The sequence below is a fragment of the Schistocerca piceifrons genome, chromosome 1 (assembly GCF_021461385.2).
Source record: "Schistocerca piceifrons isolate TAMUIC-IGC-003096 chromosome 1, iqSchPice1.1, whole genome shotgun sequence".
NCBI classification, from domain to species: domain Eukaryota; kingdom Metazoa; phylum Arthropoda; class Insecta; order Orthoptera; family Acrididae; genus Schistocerca; species Schistocerca piceifrons.
Genome location: NC_060138.1, coordinates 18,221,402 through 18,233,648, shown reverse-complemented (window position 1 = coordinate 18,233,648; position 12,247 = coordinate 18,221,402).

The window sequence follows — 12,247 nt, the reverse complement described above, 5'->3', positions numbered from 1 at the left end:
AAAGCTGTATAATCTCATACATTATTATAGGTGTTGCAGAAGACATGACAAGGCTCTTCTGGTGAAGGACATCACAACAACTGAAGAGTTCATCAATTAGTGCCAGCACATAGGGGAAATGCAACAGAAAAAGTCAGATGAAACAAGTATGATGGACTTGTGAATGTGGTCCCTCTGGCAGTTGTGGAAGACAAACAAGATATCGCCCCTCTTATGTCCCAAGTAGTGAGAAAAGAGATACAGTATCTTATGGCAACAAGGACTGCAAAAGCACGATATAGCGGTGGAAGTAAATCAGGTGATACTGAGAGAATTAGATCGAGAAACAAGATGTTTAAAGTAGTAGATGAGTTTTGCTATTTGGGCACCAAAATAACTGATGATGGCTGAAGTAGAGGGGATATAAAATGTAGACTGGCAATGACAAGAAAAGTGTTCCTGAAGAAGAGAAATTTGTTAACATCAAGTATATATTTAAGTGTAAAGAAGTCTTTTCTGAAAGTATTTGTATAGAGTGCAGCCATGTATGTAAGTGAAACATGGACAATAAACAGTTTAGACAAAAAGAGAACAGAAGTTTTTTAAATATGGCGCTACAGAAGAATGCTGAAGATTAGATGAGTAGCTCATGTAACTAATGAGGAGGTACTGAATAGAACTGGGGAGGCAAGAAATTTCTTGTACAGCTTGACCAAAAGAGAGGATAATAATAAATAACAATAAAAAACAAAATCAGTTGATAGGACACATTCTGAGACATCAAGGATCACCACTTTAGTATTGGAGAGAAGTGTGTGAGATAAAAATCGTAGAGGGATACCAAGAGATGAATATAGTAAGCAGATTCAGAAAGATTTAGGTTGCAGTAGTTATTCAGAGATGAAGAGGCTCATGCAGAATATAGTAGCATGGAGAGCTGTATCAAACCAGTCTTGAGACTAAAAACCAGAACAACAACAACAACAACAAGATAGACAATGTTGAAGAAGAGGTGTATAGATCGCTTACAGCAACTCCGCCACAAACTGAACTCACCAGGGACAGGTTCCCAAATATGAGAATGGCTCAAAGGCGTCTTAAGTATTAAAACAAAGCATTTCTTCCTTGACAGTAAGTGTTCATCAGGGACAAGGGTATCGTCAGAGCGCCCCAGGAAAGTCTGGACCACTCTTGTTCTCTGTATATGTAAACTATATGACGATCAGTGTGAGAAGCAATCTGCAATTATCTATTGATGATGCTGTAGCATATGGGAAAGTATCGTCGTTGACTGATTGTTGAAGGACACAGAATGAATTAGACAGAATTTATAATTGGTGTAATCAATGGCAGCTTGCTCTAGATGTAAATAAATGTTAATTGATGCTGATGAGGAGCTAAAATAATCTTACAATGTTCGAATATGGCATTAGCGGTGTGCTGCTTGACACAGTCACGTCGGTTAAGTATCCAGGTGCGACGTTGTAAAGAGGTGTGAAATGGGACAAGCGTGCAAGGAAGGCACTAGGAGAAACAAATGGTACACTTCATTTATTGGGAGAATTTTATGAAATGGTACCTCGTGTAAAGGTGATCGCGTGTAGGACCACAGTGCGACATATCATCGAGTACTGCTCAAGTGTTTGAGACCCCACCAGGAAGCTGCGTGGTCTGTGGCGCCTTGTCACCCTCGGGCGTGGGTGTGTGTGTTGTTCTTAGCGTAAGTTAGTTTAAGTTGCATTAATTAGTGTGTAAGAGTAGGGACCGATGACCTCAGTAGTTTGGTCCCATAGAACCTTACCACAATAATACCCCACCAGGCGGGATTAAGCCAAGACACCGAAGGAATTCAGAAGTGTTCTGCCAGATTTGTTACCAGTAGGTTCAATCAACACATGAGTATTATGCAGTTGCTTCATGAACTCAAATGGGAATCACTGAAGGGAAGATAATATTCTTTTCGTGAAACATTATGGAGAAAATTTAGTGAACTCTCATTTGGAGCTGACTGCAGTAGAATTCTATTGTCACTAAGTACATTATTCATAAGGACTGTGAAAACTAGATAAGAGAAATTAGGGCTCATGTGAGAGTGTGTAGATAGGTTTTTTTCCCTCGCTGCATTTGTGAGTAGAACAGGAAAGGAAACGACTGGTAGTGATACAAGGTATCCGCCACCATGTATCAAATGGTGGCCAGCAGGGTATGTAAGTAGCTGTAGATGTGGATGTAGAAAAATGTACTCAGCCAAACGGACTTATATTGCAGCACCCAACCAATACAGGTACAACAGACTTCTATGCCAAGTAAAATGTTCTACAGAGTAATGGACGTTTGGAGGCCAGAGGACAATACTTTCCTGCATTTCCACTGTGGACGGCCTGGACACGCCGTACATTACTTCAGAGGAAGAAGGCGAGTTTCACAGCGACTGCTATGCCGGCAGCCAACAACAATCACAGCACTCCTATTCAAGCCAGTCAATTGCGGGCGATTACAGTCGAATGGTGGGATGAAGCCTATCACTGCAACCTGGACCTGAACACTCTTCAGCATGTCATAGTTTTTCCCCACTCACGTAGTCAAACACTTCAGAAAAACTGAGCGAGTTGACCATACGTGGTTGAGGCCACTACGGATGAAAACCCTCCATGGATGTCATCCTGCAAGACGTATGGAAATCTCACTGACCTCACCATCGACGGCCAGCCTGTCTGAGCGCTTCTGCACTGGTGAGGTAGGCGTTCCACTCACTGCTCTGGTGCTTCCAAATCTTGCACAGGTGCGAATTAGATCTTTTGTGATCAATTAGCCCTCCCATCCCACAACCATGTCTTAAAAACTGTGTGATGTCTGATCCCTGATGATGGAACTAAAAGTCACTGAAACTAGTTAGCAATGAAAGATTTATTATTCATAACTGAGGTGAATTTCCAGTCACATCAATATGATCGTCAGTTATAGTTATCCTTCGAATTACGCTATGTGTGGAGATTTCGTCGATTGAAAAGCCCACTTGGGCTCAAAAAATATGTCTAGATGCCAGCGACGACTCTTTCAAATCCAGAGTGCAGAAAAGATAGGCCAAGTGGCCAATGATGAAACAACCATATCAACACTGGGGATCATTTACTAACTAATCAGCACTCACACAGAGGGTCATCAGCTGAACGATGGATAACCCACGAGGAAGTGAAGAAGATGCTGCAAGGTGACATCACTCAAACTTCAGAGAGTCCTCTGTGTCCTCCGATGGAACTTTTGCAGAAGAAGTGTAGCACATGGCGTTCCTGCATCGACTACCAATGACTGATCAGAATCCATTCCCACACATTGACGGCACCCTAGAATGCTTGAAAGAGACAAAGTGCTTCTCAGCAATGGACATAGGCAAATTGAGGTTGAAGAGGCTGACTGGGAAAAACTGCCTTAATAACCCCTGGCGGTCTTTTTGAGTTCAAAGTCATGCTGTTTGGACTGTGTAACGCTGCAGCCACATTTGAAGGTATGATGGACAGCCCGCTTCGACATCTTAAATGGATCATGTGTCGTTTGCCATCGAGTTGATATTCTCTTTTTTTTCTCAATGAATTTTAAAAACATCTAAGCCGCCTGTCAACCATGTTGAAGAGCATTCAAACGACAGGCCTTCACCTCAATCCAAAAAATTCCTTCTCGCCACCCCAGACACAAAAATCTCCATCCATCTAGTGATATTGGAGTCTGTCCTAATCCAAAGAAATTAAGAGAAGTCTCATATTTCCCGATTCTTGGCAGATTCGTGACATGAGAAGTTTTCTCGAAATGTGCTCTTACTTGCAGTGATTCATAAGGGATTTCTGTACAAAGGCACGTCCCTTGCAACAACCGCTACAGGGAGAGGCCAAATTTTTTTGGCCTTAAGGAGGTCCTAAGATATTTTCCAGTTCTATCGTTGTATGACACGAATGCCAAAAACCGAACATCACACACATCACTAAGGGTGCTGAAAAGGTGATAGCATGTGCTTCTATAGTGCTCTTCAAGACCTTCAGTCGCTGCTCAGATACCGAGAAAGAGTGCCTTGCAGTTCTCTGAAACATAACAAGTTGTGGGCATATTTATTTGGAAAAGCATTCACTGCTGTGCTGGACCTCCATTCTCTATGCTGGCTCTCTGGCCTGAATGATCTGACGGTTCGACTGGCGAGCAGTGAGACTTGACAAGTACAATGTCATAGTGGAACGCGAAAGTTGACGCAAACATAAGGAATCCTTTGCAGAACACAGCTGTGTGGATGAAAGCTCGGTCATCATTGCATTAAATGATATTGCTGCTGAACAGTAGGAAAATCCAGCACTGCTGAAAACCATAGAAGGCTTGAAGAAGGAGGAACCGATGAGAGGGATTTTTAATTAACAAGCGGAGAACTGTATAAAAAATTGTGATTCAGTGGGATGGAAGTGGTTGCTCGTCATCCCAACTCATTTATGGGAGCTATCCTGAAGTGCTTCCACTACGCTCCAACTTTTGGTCACCTAGTATTTGTGAAGACTGTAGACAGTGTCAGCTGCAGGTATCAGTAGCCAGATCTCTACTGATGCACAAGACAGTATCTGAGCCACTGTTGGAATACCAACGACGGCAAAGAGTGTCGCATTTACCTCTGGGGTGTCTCGTACCGATCCTACCTTCAGCTGCACCATTTCACCGAATTGTAATTGATCTCTTGATGAGGTTTTCGAAGTCGATAAAGGGGGTATCGATGGATGATAGTCTGCTCAGACTACTTCACCCACTACATTGTCATCAAATCTGTGGCCACAGCTGAAGCTCAATAAACTGCAACGTTCCTTTTAGAAGACATCACTTTGAAGCATATAGCACCACGTGTGATGATGTCTGAATGTAGAAAAGGTATCAGTAGCCAGATCTCTACTGATGCACAAGACAGTATCTGAGCCACTGTTGGAATACCAACGACGGCAAAGAGTGTCGCATTTACCTCTGGGGTGTCTCGTACCGATCCTACCTTCAGCAGCACCATTTCACCGAATTGTAATTGATCTCTTGATGAGGTTTTCGAAGTCGATAAAGGGGGTATCGAGATAAAGGGGGCATCGATGGGTGATACTCTGCTCAGACTACTTCACCCACTAGATTGTCATCAAATCTGTGGCCACAGCTGAAGCTCAATAAACTGCAACGTTCCTTTTAGAAGACATCACTTTGAAGCATATAGCACTCCGTGTGATGATCTCTGAATGTAGCAAAGTGTTCCAGTCAGAACTAGTATCAGAGGTAACGTCTCTTTGTCTCATCGTCCACACGATGGCAGCTGCCCAATGGTCTCACAGAAGGCTTTAACAAGACGTTGGCATATATGTTCTGCGGCTACAGTTGCAGGTTCGAATCCTGCCTCGGGCATGGAAGTGTGTGACGTCCTTAGGTTATTTAGGTTTAAGTAGTTCTAAGTCTAGGGGACTGATGACCTCAGATGTTAAGTCCCATAGTGCTTCGATCCATTTGAGCCATATATGTTCTCGATATAGCTTTATGTCGAAAAGCGAACTGGGATACACGATACTGCCCCTCGGGTTATCTGCATACAACACAGCGAAGACAAAGCAAATTCATTCTTCCCCAGGTTGCGAGAGCAAACGAATACAGATTTACTGTTCATGTTCCAGCTGGACAGTACTCAACATGACGAGATGAAACATATCGCCAGGACAGAACAAATAAGGCAACTGGCTTGCATATGAAGATGGGCGCCAAGGAGAAAGGACTAGAGCGTTATAGCGTCGAGCACACGCCAGTAAGACACAGCCCACAAGACTTGGCATGGATTTTTACGCTTGTGTGGAAAGCAGGACTGTGCAATGAATAACTAAAGTGCTACTTTGCACTGTATCGTAGCCTTCGTCGCTTATCGGACGTCGCATATGAAGTTGAGAATTATGACCCTTCATCAAGAAGACAAAAGTGTAAAGATATCGTCCATGCCCTCTGTATGAAACCCTGCTGCAGTCCAGAGGCGCAGATCGACGACGGACATTCAAGGAAACTGAGGACCTACAGTGCAATCGCCAAGCTTTGATGTTAGGAGCTGGCTTCGATGGTCACTGTAATGAAGAAGGTGTAACAACACGACCTGAATGCGAGAATCCGCCAATGACGTGATCCAGAGGACCACTGACAAAAACTAGACCGAAGGTGCTGTTGTAGGCTCCAACGAGAGCTTCTGAAACAGTGGGTCACTGTTCCTCCAGTACAGGAAGCAATGCTGCGAGCTTTGGTGTATGCAGTGTGGTGCAGTGGTAAACTTCACTGGCTGGTGTGCTGTGGCTCACCAGTTGAAACCCAACAACCAGCAGTTATTTGTTATTTAGTATTCTCATTTCTGGAAGGTGCTTGAAATATCTAATGTTTCTATATTATCAAATGTTCCATGTTTGTATAAATTGCAGCATTCTGGAATATTTGGTGTTTGTATAAACAGCTGCACCGTCCACTCTTGTGTTGAGTTCTATTCTGGCTGTACAATGTTGTATGTATTAAACGTGTCTCTTTCACGTGTTACATTTCACTAACATAATGTTTCTTGTCTATACACATTTTAACTAATCTGATTAATTTTGATGGTATTTTAAATTCCTTCATTATACTTAGGAGTGTCTATTGGTGTATGCAATCATAGGCCTTTTTAAAATCAACGAATAATATGTGGACATCTACACTGAATTCCCACGTCTTCTCAGTTACTTGTCTTAGGGTGAATAAGTGATCTAATGTGGATCCATTTCTGTGGAAATCACATTGGTAGTCCCCAATCAGTTCTTCTGTTATTGGAATCAGCCTGTTTAATAGGCAACTCGATGAGATTTTGTAGGTGACATCCAGTAAGGCAATTCTTCTGTAGTTATCACAAACAAGTCGATCATTCTTAAATATGGGGCACACAATTGTAGTTTTCCAATCTGCAGGAATGGTTTCCATCTTCCAAATTGTTTCTATTAACGCCTGTATTTCTAATTCCAGTTGTGGGCCTCCATTCTTTAATAATTCAGCGTATATCTGGTCTTCGCCAGAAGCCTTGTTATCCTTTACTTTCTTTATTGCTTGCTGTATTTCATTTATCTATGGGGTAGTAACTCTATCAGCTGTATGAATTATATCAGGTTCTTCCAATTCAAAGTAAGAGTGTGGGGCATTGCAGTTGAGAAGTTGTGAAAAGTATGTCTTCCATCCTTTTTGTATGTCACTTTTGCTAGTCAATATTTTCCCAAACTGATCCTTTATAAACTGTTCCGTTTTATTGATTTTACCAAAGGATTTTTTTAAAATTGGGATACATCTGTATTGTCCTGTGATGTTGGAAATCATCCTCTGCTTCTCTGATCATATTGTTATAGTATTCCCCTTTGTCTTGTCTTAGGGTTCTTTGCGTTTCTTGGTGGAGTTTATAGTATCTTTCCTTCAATGTCACATTGCCCTTTTCTTTAATCCATGCATTCCTCACATTTCTTCTTTCCAGCACTTTTTCGTGACAATTTATGTTAAACCATATTTCATTAGGTCGTTTTCTTTTACCTTGATTTTGGAAGCTGCTTCTTGAATACAACCCTACAGGTGTTTCCATCTGCTTTCGACATCCTGTGGTTCTGTATTGGTCCATCTCGGTTTTGTTAGACTGCTCTCAATTTTATTTGTAAAATTTTCTTTTATATTTACTTTCCCCAGGTTTCCTAGGTTATATCTTGCAATTTCTTCTCTATTTCTATTTACTTTCCTTTTAAGTTTCACTGTTGGCTGTAGAATTCTTCCTTCGTGTTGTCATCCTTATCTTCTGTGGGTCTGTGTGCATTTAGAAATGTAATGTCTAACCATTGCATCTGAATAGTTACGTATGATATACGGTTATTAACATTTTTGAACTCCCTTATTGAGTCATCTATTGATTTGTGAAGTTTTTGACTTTCAGTGCGTAGTGCCTAAGCTGTATGTTCGTCTACTTTCGTTGTTCATTATTTTCAATAAGTAAATAATAATTAAGCTGCAGGTAAAACTCTCGAGCCCGAACACGTCAACAAATTAGATGATTTCCGATCCGATGGAAGTATCAGTTAAGCGAGCAATGTCCCCGCGAGTGCCGCCCCCGGATAGTGGTGCCGGTGCTGCCCCCCCTCCCCCTGCCCCCCTCTCCGCTCATCTCCCGGGCAGGGGCACGGCCGTTCCCAACAGTCACCACTCCAATCATCAGCTTACCGTGTGCAAACAGTACACACACACTATCATCCCATGATATCAAGACTGTAGTGACGATGTTTGGTTTCATTTCGTACACCACAGGCTCTTATTCGCTAGCCTGAAAAGCTGAGTCAACATCCCCCTGTAATGAATGAGATATTGAGTTCAGCAAGTGTTAGCATTATGTACTGCATACAAAGAAAGACTTGTAACTTTTGTAATGATTGTAAAACTTTTACCTATAGTTCAATAGTCTCGTCTCATTACTGCTATCACTGTAGTGTACTTGGTTTTATGATAGCATGTTTATAAGCTATGGAATTTGGTTTTGCTGAAATTGCAGCAGCCATATTAGAATCAACGCTCAGTGCCGTCATTATAGCCCTTTCAAGTTGTTTTAGACACTCTTGGTTGTCAAACGCCTCCCTAGCGAGTCATAATCTCTGCTTCACTTGGCCACCACCAATGTCTCTACATTCAGCTCAGGCTGCTGCTACGGATACGATACATCCCTTTCTACTCCCCCTCTGTGTAACATGTCAGATTGTAATGTCACAAATAAACATACATTACAGATGAATACATGCAACATATTTCATAAATACCTATCTCCCCAGTGGGTAGTACAGCACAGGCCATAGATTTACATGGACAAATGCCTAGTAATGTTAAAATATTTGAAAATACGAATGATCCTAAACTGTGCAAAACATATAAACTCCCAATGCGTGGGAAGTCATGTATAGTTCTGTAGGTACGAAATGTATAAAAGAAATAGTAAAACGACTCATGCACATCAACTGTAGCTTTATAGAAAACATCTATCCAATTCAGTGAATAACAGTAAAGTCAAACCAGTCCTTAAAAAGGGGAACAAGGAAAAGATTTCCAAATAATCACCAATTTCACTGACGCCAGCTTGAACGGAGCGTTGACAGACCTGCACCAGGCGAAATGTACCACTTTTCGTACTCTCATAAAAATAATTATTCAGATTATAGTAACAGCTAGTTCAGTACAAATTATTCTGTAAATATGTGTATTAGCGTGTTTCTTCAGCGTACTATTAAAGGTTTCTCTTTTCTTTAGTTATTATTCCAGAAAACACGAAAAGACCGCAAAGTCTGGTTGTAGTCGTATTAGTGTTGACGTTTTGGCGCAATAAACGTAGAGAATCCAGCTTAATCGTTCTTTTTTTATTTGCAGCAGTTTAAGCAGAATGTACCCCTTCTTTATTAAGTTCATATTTCTGGACAGTAGAGCACATTTTAAGTTTCTTTATCCAGAAACTTTACAATGGTAATTTGCTTTCACACTGATTGCACACATTAAAATTATGTAGAAAGATACGTTTTATTGTTAACAAGTTAGTTAACAAATACTGCATTTAAGTGAGCTGTGAGTTCTTGATCACACATTGTAAGCTTTCAAGACTAGTACTGAGAGCTCTCAGCTGATCCACGTCTACAGAGCAGCCAGTTAATTGCTATCCCTTTCTGTGTTTTGCCACGTAGTATATTTATTAAATTTCTCTGTTTAGGAGGCGTAATCTCGCGGTTTTGTAAGTGTAAATTCATTCGGTCTGTAGCACAATAGTTGCTCACTTAACAGCCAGCAACGTTGCTCATTAATGCATCAGAGTCCACTGGCGACACGTCAGGAGGATAGCAAGTAGAATATCCAGGACTGTCTGCTTTTATAGTACACTTCTTCAATTAGTCTTGAAAATGAAATGAAATGTCGCGTGGCTAGGGCCTCCCGTCGGGTAGACCTTCGCCTGGTGCAGGTCTTTCGAGTTGACGCCACTTTGGCGACCTGCGCGTCGATGGGGATGAAATGATGATGATTAGGACAACACAACACCCAGTCCCTGAGTGGAGAAAATCTCCGACTCAGCCGGTAATCGAAACCGGGCCCTTAGGATTGACAGTCTGTCACGCTGACCACTCAGATACCGGGGGCGGACTAGTTAGTCTCGCTAGAATGGCTAGGATGCGTGCACAGTGTGTGTGTGGGCGCAGGAGGAGCTGGCTGCAGTTTTCAAACAGCTGAATGTGCTCTTAGCTACGGTTAGTCACCTTCATCATGTAACCTCGGGGTCTTGTGGTGGCACAGAATGTGGCGCCTCAAGAGATCCGCTTCCGAAGCATCTCCTAGTGCACCCGATGCATTGGATCTACCCTCACAGCAGGGTGAGTGGCGGGTGGCAACACCTCTGCATCACTTGAGGCAGAGAGCGAATGTGCAGACTGGTCGCCCTGCCTCGCCCATTCACACTGTGAGTGGACAGGTGGCTGCTCACTCAGCAGGGTCCGAGCACACGGGGGGGAGTGATTTCCTAGTTATTGGGAGCTCCAATGTTATTCGCGATATGGAGCCCCTTAGGCAGATAGTGTCCTGGGCTAGAAAGATAGCCAATGTGCACTTGGTATAGCTGCCAGAGGGCCTCATCCAAGATGTGGAGGCAGCCTTGCCTATAGCTATTGAATATGCAGAGTGCAGTTGCTCACGTAAGCAGCGACAATGCCTGTCCCATGGGTTCTGAGGTGATCCTCAGTTCGTGCAGGTGGCTGGCGGACTGCTGGCCTCGTGCACAGGATGTAAGCAGAGCTCGCAATTTGCAACATCATTCCCAGAGTTGATCAGCGTCCTTTGGTTTGGAACTGAGTGGAGGGTCTCAATCAAAGGCTTCGTCTACTCTGTGACGGTTTTGGCTGCAGATTTCTAGATCTGTGTTACATGGGGATTTGTAGGACTCTCCTTGATAAGTCAAGGGTGCACTACACAAAGGAAGCAGCTACACAAAGGAAGCAGCTACCCAGGTAGCAGAGAGCTTGTAAAGTGCACATGATGGTTCTTTAGGGCAGGCAGTAGTTTGAGGTGCTGTGATGAAAAATCGCCAGTCGATATGCAGCAAGGGAAGTCAAACGGTTTTGAGAATAAAGACAATTCGACTGTCACAATTTTATCAGTAAACTGTAGAAACATTCGTGATAAACCTCCCCAAATTTACTACCCTCCAGGAAAGTTCTCGCTCTCAAATTATTCTTGGGACCGAGACCTTGCTGAAACGCGATGTGGAAAGCTTTGACATAGTTAGCGAGTCATGGAATGTGTATCAGAAAGACAGATTAGAAGCCACAGGAGGGGGAGTGTTCATTGCAGTTGACAAAAATCTTGTCTCTAATGAGGTCAACTGGAGTGTGACAGTGAAGTCATCTGACCACGTATATCAGGTGCAGGGGAAACCAAGGTAGTTGTTGGATGTTTTTATTGCCGACCCGATTCTGCTGTGACAATCCTAGAGTCATTCAAAGAAAGTCTACGGTCAATAGCGCGTAAATACCCAGATCCTGCAATACTAGTTGGAGGCGACTTTAATCTCCCGAGTATGGACTATCTATGGATTCATTATTTGGTGGCGGGGGGGGGGGGGGGAGGGGGGGGGGCAGGTGAATACAGACAGACAGTCGTCATGCGACATACTTTTGAACACATTCCCTGAAAATTGTCTCGAGCAGCTAGCTTGGCAGCCCACACACAACCTTTCTTGAGACTCTGAGGCTTATGAGCACGAATCAGCATATTTTTAGAAAGCATGACTCGTGCGTAACTCAACTTGCCCTTTTATCACACGTAATACTGAGAACTATGGATGAAGGGCAACATTCAGATTCCATATTTCTACATTTCCAGAAAGCATTTGATACGGTGCCCCATTGCAGGCTGTTAACGGAGGTGTGAGCGTATGGAATACGTTCACAGATATTTGAGTGGCTCAAAGACTACTTAACTAATAGAACCCAGTATGATGAACACTCGCTGTCAAGGAGAACAGAAACAATTGTATCATTAGGAGTGTCCCATGGCAGTGTGATAGGACTATTGATGTTCACTATATACGTAAATGATCTGGCGCACAGGGTGGGAGTAAGCTGCATTTCTTTTCTGATGATGCCGTGGTGTTTGGTAAGGTGTCGAATTTGAGTGACTGTAGGAAGATACAAGACCACCTAGACAAAATTTCCAGTTGGTTTGA